This window comes from Ahaetulla prasina, chromosome 7 (genome assembly GCF_028640845.1).
Source record: "Ahaetulla prasina isolate Xishuangbanna chromosome 7, ASM2864084v1, whole genome shotgun sequence".
Lineage (NCBI taxonomy): Eukaryota > Metazoa > Chordata > Lepidosauria > Squamata > Colubridae > Ahaetulla > Ahaetulla prasina.
The window spans coordinates 24,977,584-25,001,744 of record NC_080545.1 but is presented as its reverse complement, the minus strand read 5'-3'; the positions used below and the strand labels follow the sequence as shown (position 1 = coordinate 25,001,744).

Here is a 24,161-nt window from a genome sequence, read left to right as displayed (position 1 = left end):
TGGAGACTCAAGATGTTGTAGGATGTAGTGCAGAGCCATATTAACAGCATCATCTGTTGATCTATTTGCTCGGTATGCAAATTGCAAGGGGTCTAACAGCAGATCCGTGATGGTTTTCAGGTAGGAAAGCACTAGCCTTTCAAAGGTTTTCATGACTACAGATGTTAGAGCAACTGGTCTGTAGTCATTCAGTTCCTTGATGGTGGGCTTCTTCGGCACTGGGATGATGGTAGAGCGTTTGAAGCAAGAAGGAACATAACACATCTCTAGTGATTTATTGAAAATATGGGTGAAGATGGGGCCAATTGGTCAGCACAGACTTTTAAGCAAGAAGGAGTTATCTTGTCTGGGCCTGGAGCTTTTCCTGGCTTTTGTCTGTGAAATAGGTCCTGCACTTCCTTTTCTGTGATCACTAGGGGTTGTGAACCCAATGAAATGGGGTCAGTTGTAGGAGGCTTGGCTGTTGTTGGTGTGTCTGAGATGGGGGTTGTGGAGATAGGTGGCTGTAGTTTCCTTTCAAACCTGCAGTAAAACTCATTCAGGTCATCTGCCAGTTGTTGATTACCTTCAGCCTGGGAAGGAGGTTTGCCATAGCCGGTGATATTTTTAAGAGTTTTCCACATGTTTGCTGGTTCATTTGCTGAAAACTGATTCTTTAGCTTTTCAGAGTAGCTTCTTTTTGCTGCTCTTATCTCCCTTGTTAGTGCATTTCTGGCCTGATTGTACAGCATTTTATCACCTTTTCTGTAGGCTTCCTCTTTGGAATGCCGTAGCTGCTTAAGTTTAGGTGTAAACCAAGGTTTGTTGTTACTGTGTATTCGCAAGTTCCTTGTAGGTACACATAGGTCTTCACAGAAGCTGACATATGATGTTACAGTATCTGTGAGTTCATCCAGGTCTGCAGAGGTATCTTTAAAATTGATAAAGTAGTAAAAAAAAATGAGCAGGTTAAAATATTGTGAGATTTCCTAATACAGATGATCAGGTCTTGGCTCATAGCACACCAAATCACTGTGACCCTTAGAAAATCTGCACATTGACATCTGTTAATTGCAAAAGGCCACCCTTCTTGGATCCACAGATATACTATGTTGATACATTACAACAGTGATGGCAAACCTTTTAGACACCAAGTGCCCAAACTGCATGCGCATGCCTAAACTGAAAGGTGCATGCGTGCACGTGTACGAATGCGCACATGCGCAGCAGAGACTCAAGGACCAGCTAGTTGGCAGGAGCATCCCAACACTGGCAGTGTGGCAAGAGGTAAGTTCTTTTTCTTTTGTGAGCTTCTATTTCGTCGTTTGCAGGGAAACAAAACTTCACGAAAGAAACGCCACGGAGATCTGACCTGGGGCAACGGCACACGTGCCAGCTCTGGCACGCGTGCCGTAGCATGCCATCACGGCATTACAACATTCTGATGAGTTCTTGAGAAGAACTTAGTGCATAGGATGGTCAACACAAGCTAAAGAACTGGCAACTATGGCTTAATGTTTCTGTGAACAGATTACAGTATAATAGTGACATAATAATTTAATAGTGACATAAGGAACCAGTAGGGAAGTGACACTTTTGGTATCAAAACTGTTATCTGACCAGACTAATAGAATTTTCTCATACCTCCTATTAAATATCTGAGACTCTGGAATTTGTGACAGCTCCATAATTTCCTGTTGTTTTCTTGTACTTGTTAACTATTTTTTGTTGCTGTTCATCCATTATTCGTCTTTGTACACACAGAAGTATGTAGGAAAGGTAGAAACATATTGAAAAGTGTATCCAAGTTTCCCTGTGTCATTTATTTGAAACAAATTCATTTGTTTTGGAGATGGTTAATCATTCCCCTATTTATATAACGTCATTGAAATCAATGCAAATGAAAATTAACCCATTGTTCAGTATACAGTATATAGACAAGGCTGAAGTATTGGATTCTACTCTTAATAAATAAGCTGTACAGTTTATTTCCTTTATTTTATTTTGACTTGCTATAAAGTTGTATGTAAATGCAGATTCAGCTTTAGGATTTTGTAGAATCATATTAATTTGCTGCCTTGTTACAGTGATATACACAACTGTGATTGCACAATGCACATTTCATTAATGAAAATGGTTACAAGCTAATTACCAATAAACTTTGCAGCAATTAAATAAGGAAATGGGTACACATCAATTGCTACAACTAGTAGAATGCAGCATATTAGGGATTAAGGTTTTGATGTTTCAGCTTTTGCTATTGCTAGATAAAAAAGAAAATAAAGTCTGCTACTGGAACCTGAACAGATTTTTTTCTTTCTGTCATGAAAGTCCATAGAGATTCTCAGTCATCCAGGTCATGGTTGTCCCAAAGCACCTTTGGGACAACCATGACCTGGATGACTGAGAATCTCTACTGATGTTTAGCTATACAATTTGGGATGAACAACCTTTGAATGGTCTGGGAGTAGGAATGCATTTCCAGAGGGGAAAAAAATTGCAGACTACAGGAACCCTGAGGACACAGATAAACCTCCAAGTTTTTCAACAACCCTCTAAAAAGGTTGCAAGCAACCAGCTGTCTGCAAGGAATATAAATCCTTCTATTCCCCGCTATGCTGTCAGGGCTGAAAAAGCTTCTTGGATGAGAGCGAAACATTTTCAATGAAAAAACAAGAAAGTCCAGTTGCCTCCTGAAAAAGCACCTTTGGGATTTCTATCATGAACTGATATAAATTAAGATAATTATCTTCCTGAGATATTCAACTTACATGATCATTTTGACCCTCTCCAGTGGAGTAAAATATATAATGTTAAACTTACAAATGGTGAATTTGCTCACTTAAGGATGCTGCACCTACAATATCTATTCGTGGAAACATTGGATCAAGATGTAAAGATGGAAGAGTTAGTTGTATAACTAACTTTATTGAAGTCTTTGACCAGTGGATGTGTACATATAAATACAGTTCTAAATACTGTACATTATAAAATAACAAAAAGAAGCTAATTAATTTTTAATTTAATTAACTTTTAAAAGAATTGAAAAAGAAGAAAAGGAAGAAATTTTAAAGGTGTCAAAGAAGTTTTATTTCTCAATCTTTTCTGCCTCATTCCCATAACAAGGAGACTAAATTTGGCTTCATTACAGATAATAGTGGTCTTATGTTTTACTAGAAGATAGTTGAAGTACCATTGGTCATCTGTTCCTGGGAATTCCTTTATGAGGGGCTAAATTAGCATATCACATAGGTTCAAATAGAAATTGCAGTGCAACAAGACCTGCTTCACATTCTCTATGTCAGGGGTGTCAAACTTGATTTCATTGAAGGCCACATCAGGGTTGTATTTGACCTGGGGGGTGGGAGAAGAGAATGGGCAAGACCAGCTTGATGTCACTCATTGAGGCTCCATTTTTGGCCACGACAGCCTACTGCAGTCCTCTGCCAGTGAAAACAGATCTGTTTTCATTGGCAGAGGGCTGCAGGAGGCCGTCGCAGCAGAAAATGGAGCCTGGAAGGGCCACATGTGATCCTCCTGACCTCTGTTTTCACTGGCAGAGGCACTGCGGGCCAGTCCACTGTTTCCAGGATGGGCTTGCAGGCCAGATCTAGGCACCCAGCGGGCCAGATCCAGCACCCGGGACTTGAGTTTGACGCCCCTGCTTTATATTAGGGGAGTCACTCTGTCTTTTAAAAATTGTTTTAAAAATTCTGCTTTTTCCTAATATTGAGGCCAATTGTGGAAGGCAGTTGCTATCATGCTTAAACAGCTTCTGGATATTGGTCAGATCAGATCAATTTTATTATGGCCTTTAGTCATCAAATAAAACAGAAGGAAAAAAATGGGAGAAAAGAGAAAAAAATGGATAAACAAAGATAAGCATACATAGCAATTCATCTTAAATCTTACTATGGATCCCGTGTCAATATAGCTAGAAAACCAAATCTTGCAATATTGAATATTGGTCTATTTATGGACACCATTGAAAGTGCTGATTATTAACTAAAACTGCTGTGCAACTTTGATCCCAGATTATCTACGGTTCATCCATTCATTGTTACCCTGCTCCTCCAAATAGCAGAAAACTAATGTGTTCCTTTTCCATAAGATGTTCTGACAACTTTTACATGTCTACATATCCCTTTCTCCAGGCTATGCAAAAGTGATTCTACTATCATCCTCATTGGCCTATTTACTAACAATTTTATTTAATTGGATCAGACTTTGTCCCCAGAATATTATGAAATAGAACTGGCAATGGAGGCCAAAAGAAAAAAGGAAGTCGGGGGGAGAGAGAGAGAGAGACTGTTTTTTAATACATTTGGTTTAAATAAAAAAATATTTTAGGTGTAGTGTACTCTATGTTATAACTTTATAAATTGGCTGGATTCAAAAGACATATATCATGCAGTAAAGGAATTGTGCTTAAACAAAAGATAAACAATAAAGGGCTGTTTCTTATCAGGCTAGGAAATTCACCATGTATCATATATCCAATGCAGCCATTGATTTATTCTCCATAGATAGTATTCATTCGAACATCCTTTTCTTAAAGCAATTTTGTTTGCTATTTTTTACTGAATTCAAGTTTATGAATGCTTTATAGGATTCTAGATTATCCTCTGTTGAAATGTGTGTTGTGAAAAAAAAACTTAGTGTTGTTTAGTTGCTTAGATAATTTCAGTAATGTTGTTATTAGCATTTTGCGGTAATCGATTTTGATGAAATGTTGCCCATGGAGATGTAAGCTTTCAAGAAAAACTGCAGTACTTTTCAAGAATAAAGCAGTTTTGTCCAGGCCGCACATCAATTTCCATGAGGAAAATTGAGGCTAGGATGATAGAAACTTATTCTACATACGGATCTACCAGTTATCAGATTTTATGGTATTTTCTTCTGCCAAATAGAAGTCGTTAAGAACAGAACCAACAAGCTATATTCTAATCCCAATCATAACAACATTAGAGAACCAAGGGAAAAATCACATATCTTATCTTCGTTAAACTATTCTGTAAGCATTCCATTTATTTTCACACACATTACTTCATTAAACGATCAACTTCCAACTCGATTCCCAGAAATACCATTCCATAATTCAAGCTTGTTACACTTTCACTAAACAAGCAAACATGCATTTCTCACATTCATACATTTTTCAGTGACCTACTTAAGAGCAAAAATCTTCCCACAGTCTCTTCATGGTTGCATTCTCTGCCCTTTCAGTTAGAATTCTGGAAAATATCTTCCAAGATATATTTAAGAAGCTAATGCCCTGTAAGTTTTGCTTTCATTCTTACTATCTTTCCCTTTGAATTTGGAACGCTAATGGCATATTTCCAATTATCAGACAAGGATGCAATCTACACACACACACACACACACACACACACACACACACACACACACACACACACACACACACCTAAACAGGTTATAGAAACAAACCATAGTCACATTTTAGCATTCCTCCAGTTGGAACAGTAATAGCTATGGTCTTATCATTTTTCAGTTTTGTTTTATGTTTATCTTGACATACCCAACATGATATTTTTATATCATGTTGGGTATAGTCATCCTTTGTAACACCCTGCTCTCAAAGATTTTTCTCAGAGATCCAGATGGTGCCCTACTTACCTGTATTTTGGAAGGCTGTAAAAGGAAGCTTTTTGGTGACATTTAATTATGATTTAAAAACATTTTAGGAAGATGAAAGTATACATTAAGTTACCAGTTTGGTTCTATCTATGCCACATGCACATTCCGAGGGGATAGTAAGAACAGCATTTGTCAGTTTGGGCCGTCATGCCATCAGATATGGAAAAGAAATAATTGAAAAGCAGCTATTTTTAATTTTGATACAACAGTTGTTTTACCTTGGATGCCCTTTTGCTAACTATATTTATACCTTACTTAGTGTGCTTCCAGGGAAAACTGTTCTTTCTGTCCCTGGAGACACAAACTGTTCCTTTTGTTCCAGTAGCTTTTCCAGTGTCAAGTAATTATATTACAAAATGCAGGTGACCTTGTTTTTTAGCCTCTGTGGTAATATATTTAATCAAAAGACTTGACTGTATTTAATATTAACCCACAGACGATCTATTTCAATATATTGGGTCACAAATGAAGCTTTGAAATCCATTCTCAAAACCACGTATGTTTTTAGAGTAAACCAGGTGAACTTCTGACAATTATTCTACCTTAAATCAATATGAAATGATTGCAGGGATTTTAAAAAGCTATGCAAGCAATGTGAATATGGTGATCCTTATGTGCAACAGTACACTGTTGCACATAACTGTAACTGTTACTGTTACTTACTGTTACTTACGTGTAACAGTAATATTAAGTTTCTGGAGAAACGTAATATCCTTGCCTTTTATTTTTGAAATGGGAAACATTCAAGTCAACTAAACCTGAATACAGGGTTTTTTTTTTGTTTTTTAAACAACTAGCTGTGTGAACTGGCAGTACTCCTATCTTTGTTCTGTATTATCCAGCTCTCTGACTTGCAATAATGTACTTGTTTGTGCATTTTCTCCACCAGTGAAGGTAAAATCAGAGATACAAAGGGTTGGATTCAGTCAAGCTGGAAAGAGAAGGATATTTTTATCTAACATGCACTGAGTTTTTAAAAGAGCCTATGCTGTTCTCTTAGCCATGTATAAGCAGGAAGTAAAGGAAATCCGTAATGTTCTCATCCAAGAACATAGCATTGACACAAAAATTCTATGCTACATCACTATTAGCTATTAGGAACAGTATTAGTAAAACAAGAAGAATATAGTGTCAATGTTTACTCTTGTGATGTAATATTATGCCACAGATGTAGAGTTTTTTATATGAAAAATGTTTTTATGTGGAAAAGCCAAGTGTTTGGCTTCTTTTGAAATATATGAACTGTCAGCCCCACTTCGCCGGGGCTGCCATTCCGGTGGGGACGGAGGCAAACAGGTTGAACCGCTCCCATTCAAACTGCCCAGGAAGCCTTGCCTTGTCTCCGCCTGCTTCCTCCTGCTGACAGCCAGTGGCTCTCTCTTCTGATCACTGATCCCGGGCCGTCTTCTCTATTGCCGCCGGATGCGCTACCGCCCCTCAGCTGAGAGGTGGACAGGACTACGCTTGCGCAGAGACCAAGCTAGCCAGAATTAATCGGGGCTTGCTGAGAGTATCCACAGATCGATGGGCTCTGCAGCCAGGACTAATTGAGGCATGCTAGCCCAGAAGGGGGATGCAGCTGGAGCCCTCTGTCGGAGGCAGGGGTTGGTGGTGGAGACAAGGGGGTGGAGTAGGAGGGTGGGGCTTGATAGGTTTAAAATGGTGGTGGGAGCACAAAGAGGCTAGAGCTGACGATATTTCACTGAAACCGCACTGGATGATTGTTGGAGTGTGCCAGAACATGGAAGGTAAAACAACAACCTCCACTCTGTTGTCTGGTGTTTCCTTTCCTTTCCTGATCTGGAACCCCATTAAAGAATGTCTCTCTAAAAGAATGCAAATGGCCAGTTGTCTGCAAAGAATATAAATCTTTCCGTTCCCCACCATCCAGTCAGAGCTGGAGAAGCTTCTTGGATGAGAAGCGAAATGTCTTCTAAGAAAAACAAGAAAGTCCTCTTGAAAAAGCACCTTTGGGAGAACCATGACCTGGATGACTGAGAATCTCCATAGACATTTAACCCCATTAAAGTTTTATTATTTTTCAGTTGTTATACACAGTAAATAACCAAGAATACCAATTTTACTGTTTTCTCCTTAAAACGTTATTTATGCATTTGCTTCTTCATTATATAGATTTGTGGCAAGGAATAATCTTTGCGCAGCTTGGCCTACGTTGGGAATCTAGCATCTATGCTGCTTTGGCAGCTTTCTAAGCCTGGACCCATCCCCCTAGCCCCATTAGTTAGCGGTGATGGGTTTATACCATCTGCAGGGCACTGGGTTGGCATACCACACATTGAACATTTGATGTTGTATTTGACCTCTTCTATAATTATATAAACATAATCTAAATTAATTGATTGGCATCAAGTCAGTGTCAATTCTTAATGGCTACATAGATAGATTTTTCTCAGTATGATCGGTCTCCAGCCTAGTCCTTTAAGTCTTCCACCGCTGCCCTGATTTTTACTCTAAGTGAATCCATACACCTTGATGACAGTTGTCATCTTCTTCGCTTACTTTCCACCTTTCTCAGCATTATAGACTTCTCCAGAGAGCTAGTTCTTCAATAATATGTGCGAAGTATGATAATTTTAAGTCTAGTCTTTTGTGCCTCAACTGAGAACTCTGAGTAGGTTTGTTCAGTGATCCATTTGATTGTTTTTTGTTTAATAATCTAGATAGTAATCTTTGACTGGATTACTACACTTGAAGAGACAGCTTAAATGCTCCTTTTCAGTTCTAAGGTTCTAAAGGTGTGTGTGTGTGTGTGTGTGTGTGTGTGTGTGTGTGTGTGTGTGTGTGTGTGTGTGTATTACAAATCAGCTTTGTTGTTCCTTCAGTGAGTTTAATGTAAACTTGAACTGGAGAAATCCAGCTATCACATTGTTCTGTTATTTTTATTGGCTTGATAGAATAACATGTGACCCTGGGTTCTTTTTCCTATGCAGACAAGGCAAATAGAAAGGGGAAAGTAGTTGCTATACACTTTTAAGGCCTAGTAATAGGGACGTGGTGACTCAATGGCTAAGATCCTGAGCTTGTCAATCAGAAGTTCAGCAATTCGAATCCCTAGCGCCATGTGACAGAGTGAGCTCCTGTTACTTGTCCCAGCTTCTGCCAATCTAGCAGTTTGAAAGCATGTAAAAAATGCAAGTAGAAAAATAGGGACCATTTTGGTGGGAAGGTAACAGCGTTCTGTGTGCCTTCAGTGTTTAGTCATACCAGCCACATGACCATGGAGACGTCTTTAGACAATGCTGGCTCTTCGGCTTAGAAACAGAGATAAGCACCGCCCCTAGAGCCATAAATGACTAGCACACATGTGCGGGGCAACCTTTACCTTAATATTTTAAAAATACTCTATGATAATGTAATAAAATAGAGACTGGGTTGATATTTCCTAAATTTTATTGGATTGCCTCATTGTGTTACTACTAAAACAAATGCCCAACTCTCCTTTCAAGAAACAAAGAGGGAAGTAAGACCCATTTTATGAAGTCTGTCAAGGATTTAAGCCCAGCATTTAAACAAATTCCAAGTCCTTGAAAGCCAGTCTCTTTTAGCCATAGCTTCTCTTTTTATCTGCAGTATGGAAAATGCTGCCATTTGGTCATTGACACATGAATGCTAAACATTTAACCGTTTGGAATTGAACCCAAGCACACTTGAACAACTTTTGTGTGACTTGTCTCTTACTGGCATTTATTGTTGCCAAATTACAACTGAAAGTCTGAATTCTTTCCATGTCTATCAAAATACAGGTAGTGTCACTTTATTTGACATAGAATTACAAGAGCTATTTGGTAGCAAATATTTCAGGAATACATAAAATTGATGGATTGATAATGTATCGTCAGACTGATGTCAGGTCTTAGCTATCTCATAGACAGACTGAGGCATATATTTGGCAGAGAATATTTCTACAGTTAATATCTGAAACATCTTTCTCTATTTTCTGTTTTTCTACCACCATATGCTTAAAATTGAGTATTTTTTTTAAAAAAAACTATTAAAAATAATTTTAAGACTTGTTTTGCTTTTTGTTTTAGCATCCAGTTCTAAAGTGCAACTTTGTTCATGCAAGCAGAAATGTATTTTTCACACAGGTTGGGAGTTATGCAATTCAGCTAAAAATATACTGTACATTTACAGAGGAGGGCACATCATTTCTAGCTTAGTATTAGTAGCTCTTTTCTGACTTGAGTTGCAGTCAAGTCAGTCTGTTGCAGGCAATAGCAGTCTGTCTTATATCAAGGTATTTGCTTCAGTGATAAAGTGTTCACTGAAATGTAAATCCATCTATCGACTAGACCAAAAAAAACTAGATTCCAACTTTTTCAGGCAATATTTTTCATCTAGAAAAATATTCCAGTTTTTATTAAGATACTTTCACCATTGTTCATCTGTATGATGTCAGTAGTACCGTTGGACAAAAATATGATCTGCCAGTTCAATTCTGTTCATTGACCACAATAAACCTTTGTGTCTACATTTGAACCACTAATTGGTAATTTAAAATTATGAGTTGTACTCCAAGATGAATATTAACAATGTAAGAAGTAGGAGACAAAGCAATTTTTGTTAACTCAACCTATCAATGTAATCTGCTGGAATTTTGACACATCACATACTGAACGTAATTCATGTTTTATAAGCACTAGACTTATCTAATCACAGAAATTTGGAGTCGTAGGTGCGGAACTCAATATTCTGAAAATTTCTCTAACTTGTACAGATTTTCTACATAACGATATGCATAGTACTAGCTAGATTTAAAAAAGATTTTTTAGTGCTTGAGGAAAGTTTTAGGATAAATGATAATAGAGAGGCTTTCAAGGAGTAGAACTATAATGGTTCGCATAGCATTTAAGTCCTATCCAAGGCAAACAGTAGCATAACGTTAGGAAAAAAATAAAACACAATTTTGTTTATTAATAATAGGAAACCAAATTTGGTTTAACCTCTATGGCAATACATTGTTTGCATGTTATAGAAACTCCTATTTAATGCAATTACTACATAATTTCAGTATTGAAAATGGCATAAGCCATGTGATTTTATGTAAATGCATCCTCATTCGCTTACCTTTGTTCAAGATGAGGGAGAATGCAGAACAGAATATAGAATATACTATTTTATGTTTTACAATATATATATAAAAGCCTACTTTAAAAATCCTAGACTAAACCATCAACTGTCGATCAGAAAGGTTGGCAGTTCAGTGGTTTGAATCCCTAGTACAGATCTCCTGCTTGAGCAGGATGTTGGATTAGGTGACCTACAAGGTCCCTTCAAACTCTGTTACTGTTAAAGTAATCCTTGACACAAAGTTCAGCCAAACAGTTTTGGATCAGATGTGATTCAGCAAAAATAAAATCCAGCATTGTACTAGATTTCAGCCAAACCCAAATTTGAAATGTCTTGAAAGAATCCTAGAGTGATTTTGTGAGTAATTTGGGCAAGAGATGCATACCAGCTCCTCCCCCCTCTCTTCCCTTCTTAGTGTCTCACTTCCTTTCCCCTTCTGTAATATGGACTTTGGCTTTTTCCTGATGTAGCCACCACCACCACTTCTGCTTGAGCAGCCACATATTGGTCCATTCTGTTGTGGTCCGCCAGCAACTTGCAGACCTGATAGTGGAGTCAGACAGTGAGGAGGCTGGGGAGGACAATGGGCCAGTCCTGGAGTCAGGGGAAGGCCTGGATGAGGGCCCTGTGTCAGAGGCAGAGATGGGGCCAGGGCCATCTGGGAGCAATGCGCGGACTCTGGAGCCTCCAGAGGCAGACAGCAGAGAGGCAGAGGAACAGGAGGAGCAAGCATGCGAAGAGCTGTCAGAAGGCAAGAGCAGCTGAAGAAAAAAGGACAACTTGGGAGTAAGGTGGAAAGATGATTGGCCACTCCCATAAGGCTTAAAAGAGCAGCAACAAGCTGTTGGGCTCTTTGTGGAAAAGCAACATTGATTCCCATGCTTCTTGTCAGCGTCTCTTGAATTTTATAGGGGTTTTGCCAAGAAAAGCCTTTGGCAGGTTGCCAAAGACATCAAAGGTTGGTGATAAGGCTGAAGGACTGTTATTAAGAATTTTGTTTTGGAATTTTGTTTAATTCATTCTCAGCTGTTTTAATAAAATAAGTTTGTTGAGGACTGAACTGTGTTTAGTAATCAGTACTTGGGCCTTGGTCACAACACATACCTAGAATAAAAGTGCTCTTTGTCTTTCCATCTATAGATCAAAACATCCTAAAAAATGTTGTGGGTTAAACATGGGTGATTTGAAGCCAGATATTCTATATAAATGGAATGATTCATGCACAACCATTTTGTACGTTTCCACTAAAAAAGCCTGCCCTAAGCTGGTTGTTTTGTGGTGCCATGTAGTTGAACCATGCATGGAGCCATATGAGTTTTCATTTTCTTTTCTGTGTTTTGCAAATGCAATCTATTAGCTAGGTTTCCATTTCTTCATATTGTTCTAGCCATATTTTATTATTCATTTTGCTGGCAGTAAAGCTGAATGGCCTTTTTCCAATCACAGAGTTATTGTAGAGCCTCTAACCATGATTATATCAGACAATCTTGTGCCTTTTCATATTTTTCCTTTACTGGGAACAGATCAATTTGGCCACGTTTTTACAGTGTCTAGAAGTAGATAATATTTAAAAACTCAAATGTTCTTCCAGAAAAACGTGCATGCCTGGTCTTTATGCAAACGTTGTCGTGTTAGCAATATTTCTTTGATGATACATTTCTTTGTATGTGTAATTATAGGTTTCTTCAGGATTTCTGTGTATTTTTGACATTGTTAGAATTTAGTCTAGCTCAAATGAAAACACTGTACAGTGATAATTTGAAATAATTGAGGTGTACTATGGGATTATTTTTTTATGCAATATGCACAAATTATTCAGCTTTATAGCAGCAACAGCAGCGCATACAAAATACCAATAAACCTTAATCACACTTATGAGTGTGCTGATTGCATTCTTATGTATTTCTAAGGTTGTATTTTGCAGTATAATAACCCAGATTTGATGGGGTTTGGAACTACAAACTATCCTCCTCAAAACAATACAAAGCTAAAACTATAAAAATAAGGATATATATATATATATATATATATATATATATATATCCTTGGTTATTCGGGTTTTCTCCCGCGTAAAATTGGAAGTGTCTTGGCGACGTTTCGACGAAGTCTCATTCGTCATCTTCAGGCTTCAGCTTCGTGCTTCTGGGAGCAATGTGTGATTGCAGCTGTTTCTTCCTTTTTAACTGCTAATGGGGGTTTGAACTGATTGGGTGGGAGCTTGGCTGTGCTCTGATTGGATGGGGGTTTTTTTGTGCTCTGATTGGATGGGGGTGTGTCCTGTTTGGGTGGGGGCTTGGTTGTGCTCAGATTAATGTGAGTTGCAGGGGGATTTGAGCTGGTGAGTTGCATTGCTGTTGTTTGGCTTTGTGTTTTTAACAGCAATGCAACTCACCAGCTCAAATCTCCCTGCAACTCACATTAATCTGAGCACAACCAAGCCCCCACCCAAACAGGACACACCCCCATCCAATCAGAGCACAAAAAAAACCCCATCCAATCAGAGCACAGCCAAGCTCCCACCCAATCAGTTCAAACCCCCACTAGCAGTTAAAAAGGAAGAAACAGTTGCAATCACACATTGCTCCCAGAAGCACGAAGCTGAAGCCTGAAGATGACGAATGAGACTTCGTCGAAACGTCGCCAAGACACTTCCAATTTTACGCGGGAGAAAACCCGAATAACCAAAGACCTACATACAAACACCCGCGAAAACCTCAGAAAACATCTATATATCCTTATATATGTATGTGTGTGTGTGTGTGTGTATGTATATGTGTGTGTGTGTGTGTGTGTGTGTGTGTGTGTGTGTGTATGTTACCCTGAAGAGCATAGCAGCAGCATTCAAGTAACCCAGAATATTGTAGCTGGTGATAAAAACTGCTTACCAGAACACTTTTGAAGATTTCTTTGCTAATTGGGCATGCAGTATAGAAGTATTCAAATCAAGATAGATAGATCTTCAACTAAAAGAAAATAGCATGTGCTATCAACAACATGCCTAATTTTATTAGCTTTGATGAATAAAATTATGATATGTAGACTGTTGCATGAAAATCTTTTTAATAGTTCTAAGTTGTCGTAGAAGTGGTTAATATCCCACCCTGCAGTTGCCTAGCAACCCCAGAGGTTTTTATCCCCTCTGCTCCAGTTAAAAAAAAATGCCAGGGAGAAAGAGAAGCAAGCAGATGGTATACCATTTGCCTTATGAATCATCTATTCCTTCTCAAGAGCTTGCATTTGTACATGACAAATAATAGACCCAGATGAATTCTGTACAGTGTACTCACATTATATTACATACCTACATATCCATCTTGTTATTCTCTTTGAGAGTAAACAGGACTATGCAAAGTGCCAAAAGGGAATAGGAAATTGTCAATCAAAAAACCTAAAGGTGTGAAATAAGAAAAAGAAAAGGACATCTTGTTTATACCAAGAACATTCATTATATCTTGTCATACCTCTCTATTGTTGCAAATTATTATTGCTTCTTAGATAAGGGAATAAAAGGGGAACTCATCAAATTTGCGGACAACACTAAAATGGCAGGAATCGCCAACACTCCCGAAGATAGGTTCAAGATCCAGAAGGATCTCAACAGACTACCTAACAAAATGAAATTCAGGATAGAGAAAAATAAGATTTTATACTTGGGCAAGAAAAATCAAATGTACAGGCAGAGTTTAGGTGAAACCTTGCTCAATGACAGTAACTGTGAGAGGGATCTTGAGGTCCTGGGGAACAATCACTTAAATATGAGCCACGAGTATGCAGCAGAGCCAAAAAAGGCTAACGCAATCCTAGGTTGATTAGCAGAGGGATAGAATCAAGATCACGTAAAGTATTAGTACTGCTTTATAAATCCTTAATAAGACCACACTTAGAATACTGCATCCAGTTTCGGTCACCATGTTATAAAAAGATGTAGAGACTCTGGAAAGAGTGCAGAAATGACATTATAGCAGTGTTGCATTGTTTGAGGGCCTACCACAGAGATGAGAGGGTCAGCCTATTTTCCAAAGCACCAAAAAGCAAGATAAGAAACAATGGATGGAAACTAAATCAAGAAGACAAACAAACTAAGGAGAAATTTCCTAACAGTGAGACAATTAACCAGTGGAATGGCTTGCCTTCAGAAATTGTAGGTGCTCCATCACTGGAGGCTTTTGAGAAGAAGACAAATGGACAACCATTTGTCTGAAATGGAATAGGGTATCCTGCTTGTGCAGAGGAGTTGGACTAGAAGAACTCCAAGGTCCCTTCCAACTTTTGTTCTTTACATTTCTCATTTCTTTATTTACTTGATACAACCACAGCTTGCTTGATACTTTTCTTAAGTATTCTTTTTTGTGTATTTATTTTGCAATTTGTTGCACATTCCTTCTCTTTTGATATCCAAACATGCTCAGAAACAGCGAACTAATGTGCTGAAGCTGATCAGGCTAAGGATGCTAGCCAGATGAATATAGGCAGAGGCAGTGTACCGGGGGGGGGTCATGTGATCCCCTTTTGTGACCTTCTGACAAAGTTATTGGGGAAGTCAGATACACTTAATAACCATATTACTAACTTAATAAATGCAATGATTGATTTAACACCTGTAAGAAGAAATGTTGTAAAATGGAGCAAAAACTCATTTACTGTATTTTCCCGAAAATAAGACCTAATCAGAAAATAAGCCTTAGCATGATTTTTCAGGATGTCGTAATATAAGGCCTACCCCCAAAATAACCCCCAGTTATGATCATCAGCCAGATGGATGCTATTAGTACTGTATTTCCCTGAAATTAAGACTTAACCAGCAAATAAGCCTTCATCAGTCTTTTGTAACAAAAATTAATATAAGACCCCTTCTTATTTTCAGGGGAAATACAGTAGTAACTGTCTTGTTAAACAAAGGAAATGTTGTGCTCAATTGTTATTGTTATAGGCTGAGGACTACTGTATGGCACAACATAATAAAGCACAATTTTGCCACAAGATGCTGACACTTTGTCTTGTTTTGAAGGCTTTCTTGCAAGCCAATATCTCAACATCATCAACTTGGAAACATATACACTATTCTAGATAGATACCTACTCAGGATGCAGCATATAATGTGATTTTACATTTTTGTTACGCTGCTTTGTAACTACAAAAATATCACTTACTTTTGTTATTGATAAAATAATAAACTAAATGGATCTGCCCTTCATTTTTCCTCTGTAATTTCATTAGAGTAGAAGAACAAATTAATAAAATGACATTACAACCTAATGTTTCTTTTCTTGTCCGTGATAAAATATTGACAGAAACATTTTACACTTGAAACTATAAATCTATAGATCTATATAAAAGTATGCATGAGCACTAGGCCAATGTAGATAGACGTCTGATTTAAGTTTAAATTTAAGGGGATGCAGTGGCTCAGGGGCTAGGACGTTGAGCTTGCCGATCGAAAGCTCGGCAGCTCAGCGGTTCGAATCCCTAGTGCTGCCGTGTAACGGGGTAAGCTCCTGTTACTTGTCCCAGCTTCTGCCAACCTAGCAGATTCAAAAGCACGTAAAAATGCAAGTAGAAAAAATAGGGACCACCTTTGGTGGGAAGGTAACAGTGTTCCGTGCACCTTTGGCGTTGAGTCATGCCGGCCACATGACCACGGAGACGTCTTCGGACAGCACTGGCTCTTCGGCTTTGAAGCGGAGATGACCAGCACCCCCTAGAGTCGGCAACGACTAGCACGTATGTGCGAGGGGAACCTTTACCTTTACCTTATTCATTTTAAAAAATAGGTAAGGCTGCAAAAGGAATGAAAAATTGAATAGAAGCTCACGTGATTTTATATCCATCCATGTTTTTGTACATTTTGACAGATAACATCAACATTTGTCCTCTATATGTATTTTTCATTTGACGCCTTCAACAACTGTAATTCAGATTTACATTTAAGTTATCATATTTTACATTCTGTTTATGATGTAAAACCTAAATGCTTCACCAGTTATTTTATTTATTTTTATTTATTGGAATTTGTCAAACAAAAATGAGAACAAGAATAAGAGAATAAAAATACAGTGACAGGGACGATAGGCATGTTAGTGCACTTATGCATGCCCCCTCTATGGACCGCTTAAGTATGAAGTAAGGTCCATGGAAGTCAATTTGTGACTGAAACTGAAAATTTGTAGCTGAGACAACTGAATCAGGTAGGGCATTCCAGACTGTGACAACTCTATTACAGAAATCATATTTTTACAGTCAAGTTTAGAACGATTTACACTGAGTTTAAAATTGTTGTTTGTGCACGTATTATAGTGATTAAAACAGAAACAGTCATTTACAGGTAAAACATTACTACGCATAATTTTGTATGCAATGCCTAGGTCTGACCACAAGCGACGCAGTTCTAAGTTATCCAAACTCAGAATTTCAAGCCTAGTAGCATAAGGAATTCTATTCTATATTGTCTAACCTGATCTGCAAATATGTAGAGCTTTGTATTATGCATGATTATGAGTAAATAAATCTGGAAGACCAAAGTAGTGAAGAGATGGGTAATTTATTTTCCCCAGAAGTTAGTGTGCTGCAATTCTCATTATCCTTGTAATTGGCTAGGCTGACTAAAGCTGATGGGAATTGGAATTCAGCAAAATCTGGAGACTCATGTGATGTTTATCCCTGGACTAAACTGTTGAAATACCAACTTGTTCTTCTAAGCTCTTTTTCGTGTTGTGGAAGAGAATGATACATAGACAGGATTTATAGTAATAGCTTTAGTTTTCAGTCTTTCTTCTGAAGTTTATATCTTGAAAAATATCTTGTACCGGTTTTATAAATTAACAAAGAAATAAAGTTGGAGAACCTGCAGCTCAGAGTTAGCCCAAAATGCTTCTTAATGTGAGCTGCTTCTCTTGGTATGGAAGGAATGGCTGCCTTGAGGGGGTGAATTTTCATTTAAAGATAGAAGCGAGCTTTGCAAAGTTATTGCTAGGAAGTCTCCTGAGGGATGGTCTGGCTCTTCAGCTGAGTTGAGATCTTACTTTTCTAAATAATAATGTATTAACTAGCAATATTCTGTTTCAATTCAGAATACGCTGTATTTAATGAAAACGACTAAGATCAGGACATCATTAGACAAGGTGAGCCTCGGAACAGAAACAACTGAATTCATGAGAATTAATTTATAAAGCAAGTATGAAAAATTTTCTATGTTTTCGTATCTAACAGTTAAAAGCTAAAATGTTTTGAGAAGGTCTAGAATTTTTCAAACCTACCTCCTGCCTGTGATCCTTGAGAAAATGTTAACGTTTTCTCATTCTTGCGATGATTACTTACGCTTTCTATAAGAAAGATCATATTTCTGCTATGAATGTAGGCAGTATATCCCTTAATCATTAGTAAGCTTCAGTAACATTCACAATTTTGCAGTGCAAATAAATATAAATTTGATACTTGCAGCTTCTTTGTTTATATTAAGATCCCTTAGGCAAAAGAAACATATTGAATGGTTAAAAAGAGGGGAGCGCTGCTGGACATATTTGTTGCCTCTGAGCAAAATGATCAAAAGGTCATGTTTAGAATTCTCTCTCTTAAGAGACTCTCAAGGAAAATATTCCTAAATCAGCAAGAAGGCATATTCAGATATAAACATATTTACACGCCACTCCCCAGAAAAAGATAAAAATAAAAATGTCCTTATGACAGAATTTTGCTGGACGTCTCTCAAAAAATAAAGAATACTTTAGATTATATAATGGCTATACTGAGATGCTATTTAAATCAGTGGGCAGACTTGGTATTACTAGTTGATGTTTGCTAGTTTTTTTTTTATTATTTTTAACAATTTTCTCTTGATTTTTGTTAGGAATACAAATGTGATTTTCAACTCAGAACACCAACCTTATTAAATTTGATACACTTATTTGGACTTTTCAGAGTTATATTTCTCTTGGGCAGATATTTTATTTTGGGGATCTTTGCTAAGAAAAGCAAAAGATGCTATTTTTGCATTTTAATGAATGTATTTATTTTATTTTATTTATTAAATTTATAACACAGCTCATATGTACTACACCATCTAAAAAATTACTTCCAAGGCCTTTTGGTCATATATGTGAATCTTTTCCTTTTATGTTTTTGTGTATCATTTTATAGACAGGTACACCCTGATAATACTGCATGTGTTTGATGCCCACAATAAGACTTTCATTCTTGATGAATATGAATACACACACACACACCATATATATACACACACACATATATATATATACATACATACACACATACTTTTAACTACAACTGCTTGGGAGAAGTTTGGAAATCCAGTGATCTCCTGTGCTTTCAGAGGAATTATTGAGTCTGTCATCTGCACCTCTATAACTGTCTGGTTTAGTTCTGCAACCCAAGACAGATACAGACTTCAGAGGATAATTAGACCTGCAGAAAAATCAATTGCTACCAACCTGCCTTCCACTGAGGATCTGTATACTGCACAAGTTAAAAAGAGGACTGTGAAAATATTTACAGACCCGTCACATCCTGGACATAAACTGTTTCAACTCCTACCCTCAATACAACACTACAGAGCACTGTACACCAGAACAACTAGACACAAGAACAGTTTCTTCCCCAACCCCATCACTCTGCTAAACAAATAATTCCCTCAACACTGTCAAACTATTCACTAAGTCTGCACTACTATTAATCTTGTCATTGTTCCTATCACCCCTCTCCTCCCACTTATGACTGTATGACTGTAACTTTGTTGCTTATATCCTTTACAATTTAGGTTGATATCGATTGTTTCCTAGTATGATTTGATTGCTTATTTATACCCTATGACTATCATTAAGTGTTGTACCTTATGATTCTTGACAAATGTATCTGGTCTTTTTATGCACACGGAGAGAATATGCACCGAAGACAAATTCCTTGTGTGTCCAATCATACTTGGCCAATAAAGTATTCTATTCTGTTCTGTTCTGTTCTATTCTATTCTATTCTATTCTATTCTATTCTATTCTATTCTATTCTATACTATTCTATTCTATTCTATTCTCATATACGCAATTGCCTGGAAAAGATACAAATGGTCTGTCGTAGAATCTGGTGACTTTAGTCACTAATCAGATTGCATTTTGCCTATCCTGTTCTGGTGGGGATGGCATATTGGACAGATTTTCTTCCTTCAGTTCTCCTCTGCCAAACTGAGATAATATACCTGGGGGAGGAGAAGTGGTTTTCTTCTTAGTCTGCTAAAGCTTAGAAGGGAAAACCCTTTAAAGAAACAATGGGAGCTTTGCAGTGGAAAGCTATGCATAAGAACGCCAGTAAATAAAACAAGGGAAAAATACAGGCAGACAAAACAGAAAATAAAAATCCTAATGAACAACAAGCCAGACAAAAATGGGAGGTATGTATAGAACAGAGAAGAAAAACAAACAACTTATTATGTTTTTAAGCTACAATCATTTCATACTTATAAACCTGAAAATAGATTCTTTCCTTGTATGGATTTACATATGTGCTAGGCTCTATGTAGATTCCAAATGAAGAAAACGCTTTCAGTAGGTTTTGCTGTTTGGTTTATGAATTTTCCAAATTCCATGAACATTTGGTTATGTAAAACATCCAGGAAATATAGAAGTTAGATGTTTTGAGAATATGAGTGGAGTTCCAAGAGATGCCTGCTCCCAGTCAGAGATTTAATGAAATGTGATATTAATTTGCAGATACATAATCTAAATATTGTCAATTTCACAGATGATTTGAATTTGCATTAAGAATCTACCATATTGGTTGGGAAGAAAGACGCAAATAGATTACTTGTATTTCTGAAATACAACAAAACTGAAGTCTTTTTTATGACACAGTCCATATTTGGCTCAGTAATCCTTTCACTAGTCTGATAAAGTATAACGTATGTGTCCCCATTATAGCTACCAGCCATAGCTGAGGTCATAGCACAAAGTCTGTTTGTGAACACTGCTGAGTTTCTCAAATACCAACCCACGTAGTTGATTTTAGTCCTGTCCATAACAATTCTTCACATACAGTGAAAATCAAAGATGACATGTTTAATAGTAACAAAGTATTCCAATTTTTTAAAAAATGTTAAAAAGATAAAGTACAGGATCAAACCTTCAAGCTCCCAGTCCTGATATTAAGACAATTTATAGATTTACTAGTTTTAAATTTGCTCATATATGCTGTATATGAAGACAAGACAATGAAATTCTGTAAAATGTGAACAGCGAAAGCATACACAACAATTCTGAAGCAAGTTTTGTATGCATAAAGTCACAGCAAAATGTATGTTAGATTTATGTTAACTTTTGAATTAATAAACATTCATCCCTACCTTTCTATTGAAGATTAGTAGGCCAAAATGATAGATTTCTTTGAAACTAAATTACACTTAACATGGAGCATAGACTAATGATGATAAATGAAAAAACTCCCATGTTTTTTTTTTCATTTGAAATAAGAGTGCAATGAAAAAAAATTACCACAAAGGCAAATACCATTTTCTGATTTTGTGACCTTCCAGTGCATTACTTGTTTGAATAATTGGTTCTAGTTTCAAAATATGTATTCCTTTTTAAAGATGCACTACAATCAATATATCTTTTAACTGCTTTTTATTAATGTGATGGAAGTTCTGAGAAATATACTTATTTAGTAGTATTGTTACTTAAGTCAACTATTGATAGACTAAAAATAGTCCTTTGTTCGGTAAATTTCTTGATGATTTTTTTTCTGTGTTTTGTAAAGTTATTCCTTATTTGTTTAGTCCAGAGATATTCCAGATGTAGTCCTTGAAAATAACCTTTGAGTTATAAACAAATGAAACTTCAAAGAAACATTGGACTACTAGCATCTAGTCCTTTTTATCTACTTTTATAGAGGCAGAGATAAAGAGAGGGAAAAAATAAATTTTTTTTCAATAAAAGGGCCATTGCCCCAGAGCACAAATCTGGACAGAAATATACATGAAGGGCATTTACTTGTAATTTTTAACAGTTCTCTATGATTAGATGCATTATCATTTGAACTTGATAGCAGACATATAACCCAAATTCTAAATTCAAAAATCCACTATGCAGTTGTTCCTGCTTAAATGATGGAAATTATAGGCAGGTTAATAAGTTGGTGAAAGAAAAGTACATTTTTTTTCATTTAGCTTCCTACATTTCTGTTACACGCATCCAGTAATTATGATTATAGCTGTTCAATCTAATTAGGCCATGAAATTAATCCCATTCGAAGAATGCTGATATAAACAAACAGAGTACAATGAACTGGTTTGCATTCTTTTACACCCTTCACCTAGTTTTATTTCATTAAAAAATAAGAAAACAATGAAAATTGGTTTATCAAATGCAAGTGAGTTTACCCAACCCTACTTTTATGGAATGAGACTTTCTTTGCCTATGTCTTCGGAGCAAACTTATTTCATCTAAACTGGTGACAAGATGTAAGCATGACACCGGCCTCATTTTTCTTTCCTTCCCATAGCCTGTCTGGTTGCTTTCTTGCTTTCTTGATTTGATGAAGAGCTCTTTTGAAAGCGGAATTTATTTTTGATTTGGTTTACTTTATAACATTAAAAGCTAATGGAGGAAGAGAAGAAGAAAATGTAAATTGGGTTAGTAACTGGGGAAAGAAAGTGAATTTGCATGAGTTAAAATTGCCTTGGTATATTGTCTTGAAAGCTTAATTTTGCACATTAAATAAAGATTCCATGGGAAAATTCGTTTTGAAGGCACTGCTGAAGTTTGTTGGGATTAACAATCTCAGTGGATGTTATATAAGAACTTAAGAAAAGCTCTGCTTGATCAAAATACAAATACAGTAAGTCCAACATTTTGTGTCCCACAATGGGCAATTGATTGCAGCTAGGAGGTTCACAGGAAGATCAGTCATACCTTCATGACCTCTTTTCTGGGTTACTGCAATGTATTCTACATGGGGTTTTCCCTGAAGAGCATTCAGAAGCTTCAGCTGGTACAGAATACAATTGCATGATAGTAAATGAGGTTCATATTTGACACCTGTAATACAGGGGTGAAATGCTCCCGGTTCTGACCAGATCTAGTGATCCAGTAGCGATTGTGGCTGATGGTTCAGCGATCCGATAGTGATGGCGGAGCAAAGCTCTGCCCACCTGCCCGGGTGTCATTACTTCCTAGTTTTAACCAGGAAGTAATGTGTTTTTTACCTTTTGCACATGCGCAGAAGGTTTTGCACATGTACAGGTCTGCGCATGTATGTGACGTGTCCACGTGAGCAAAGCGAGCATGCGCGTTTGACTTGTGCACTTCCGAACTGGTAAGGAAGGTAAGTAGATTTAACCCCTGCTGTAATACCCCTATTGCATCAGCTATTGCCAGTTCGCTTCCAGATGCAGTTCAAGATGCTAGTTATCACCTTTAAAGCCCTTCATCACTCGGGAAGGGTTAAGCAGTAGCTTACCTACTATCTCTATCTGTCCAATTCATTCTGACGTATCCCATGCAGGTGCTAGGACACACATCTTTTTTACCATAGTCCCTGCCATCTGGAAAATTCTCCCTCCAGAGCTTAGGATGGCCCAAGCTCTGCTGATCTTTTCATATCTCCTTCTTCTCTCCCTCCCTCCAAGCACAGAGTGTTAAAGGGAAGGTGGTTTTTTTTTCCAAATCATAGCTGAGACCTAGCTGAACAAAGTATGAATTTCCAACTCAAGCAGTTCAAAGTCAAGCTGAAAATTTTTGATGCCAAATCAAGGGGAAGGATGAGATCATTTATTTATTTTTATTTATTTATTTTGTCGAATATATATTAAATAATATATATAAGTATACGCATGAATTGAATACATAAAATGAATACAATTAAAGGAAACATTAGGACAGGGATGGTAGGCACGCTGGTGGTCTTACGCACGTCCCTTACAGACCTCTTAGGAATAGGGTAAAATCAACAGTAGACAGTCTTAGGTTAAAGTTTTGGGGATTTTGGGATGAGATCAAAAAGTCTGGTAGTGCATTCCAGGCATTAACAACTCTGTTACTGAAGTCATATTTTCTGCAATCGAGTTTGGAGCAGTTCACTTAAGTTTGAATCTGTTGTGTGCTTGTTGTGGTTGAAGCTGAAGTGGTCATTGACAGGAAGGACATTGTAGCAGATGATTTTATGAGCTATGCTCAGGTCATACCGAAGGCGGCATAGTTCTAAATTTTCTAAATCCAGAATTTCAAGTCATTATTATTAATTAATTATTATTAATTAACTATTATTATTATTAATCATGGTTAATAAAACAAGCTGGAATTATAAATACCTAGATTCTAAATGTCACAATATGACATTTCACATGTTGACATGTTTCTATCAAAAGAACATTGTTGCTATGAAAACTTAAATATTCTGTCTACTGAGCATGCACAATATGATGCGTTCAATGTCCT

The 24,161-nt window shown here is 37.1% G+C and overlaps 1 protein-coding gene across 5 annotated transcripts in view; it reads left to right on the top strand.

Annotated features, from left to right (window-relative positions):
- The window catches only part of PLXNB2 (plexin B2), a 271,494-nt gene that overhangs the window by 106,809 nt on the left and 140,524 nt on the right, over nt 1-24,161 (top strand). The window contains exon 2 of one of the 5 annotated variants that reach the window (XM_058191598.1): nt 17,796-17,846. The exons of 2 other annotated variants lie outside the window; for them this stretch is intronic. The gene's annotated coding sequence lies outside the window, so the exon portion shown is untranslated. Of the gene's footprint in view, nt 1-17,795; nt 17,900-24,161 lie in introns of those variants that run through there. 2 more of the 5 variants (XM_058191599.1, XM_058191600.1) reach the window with 2 other exon arrangements.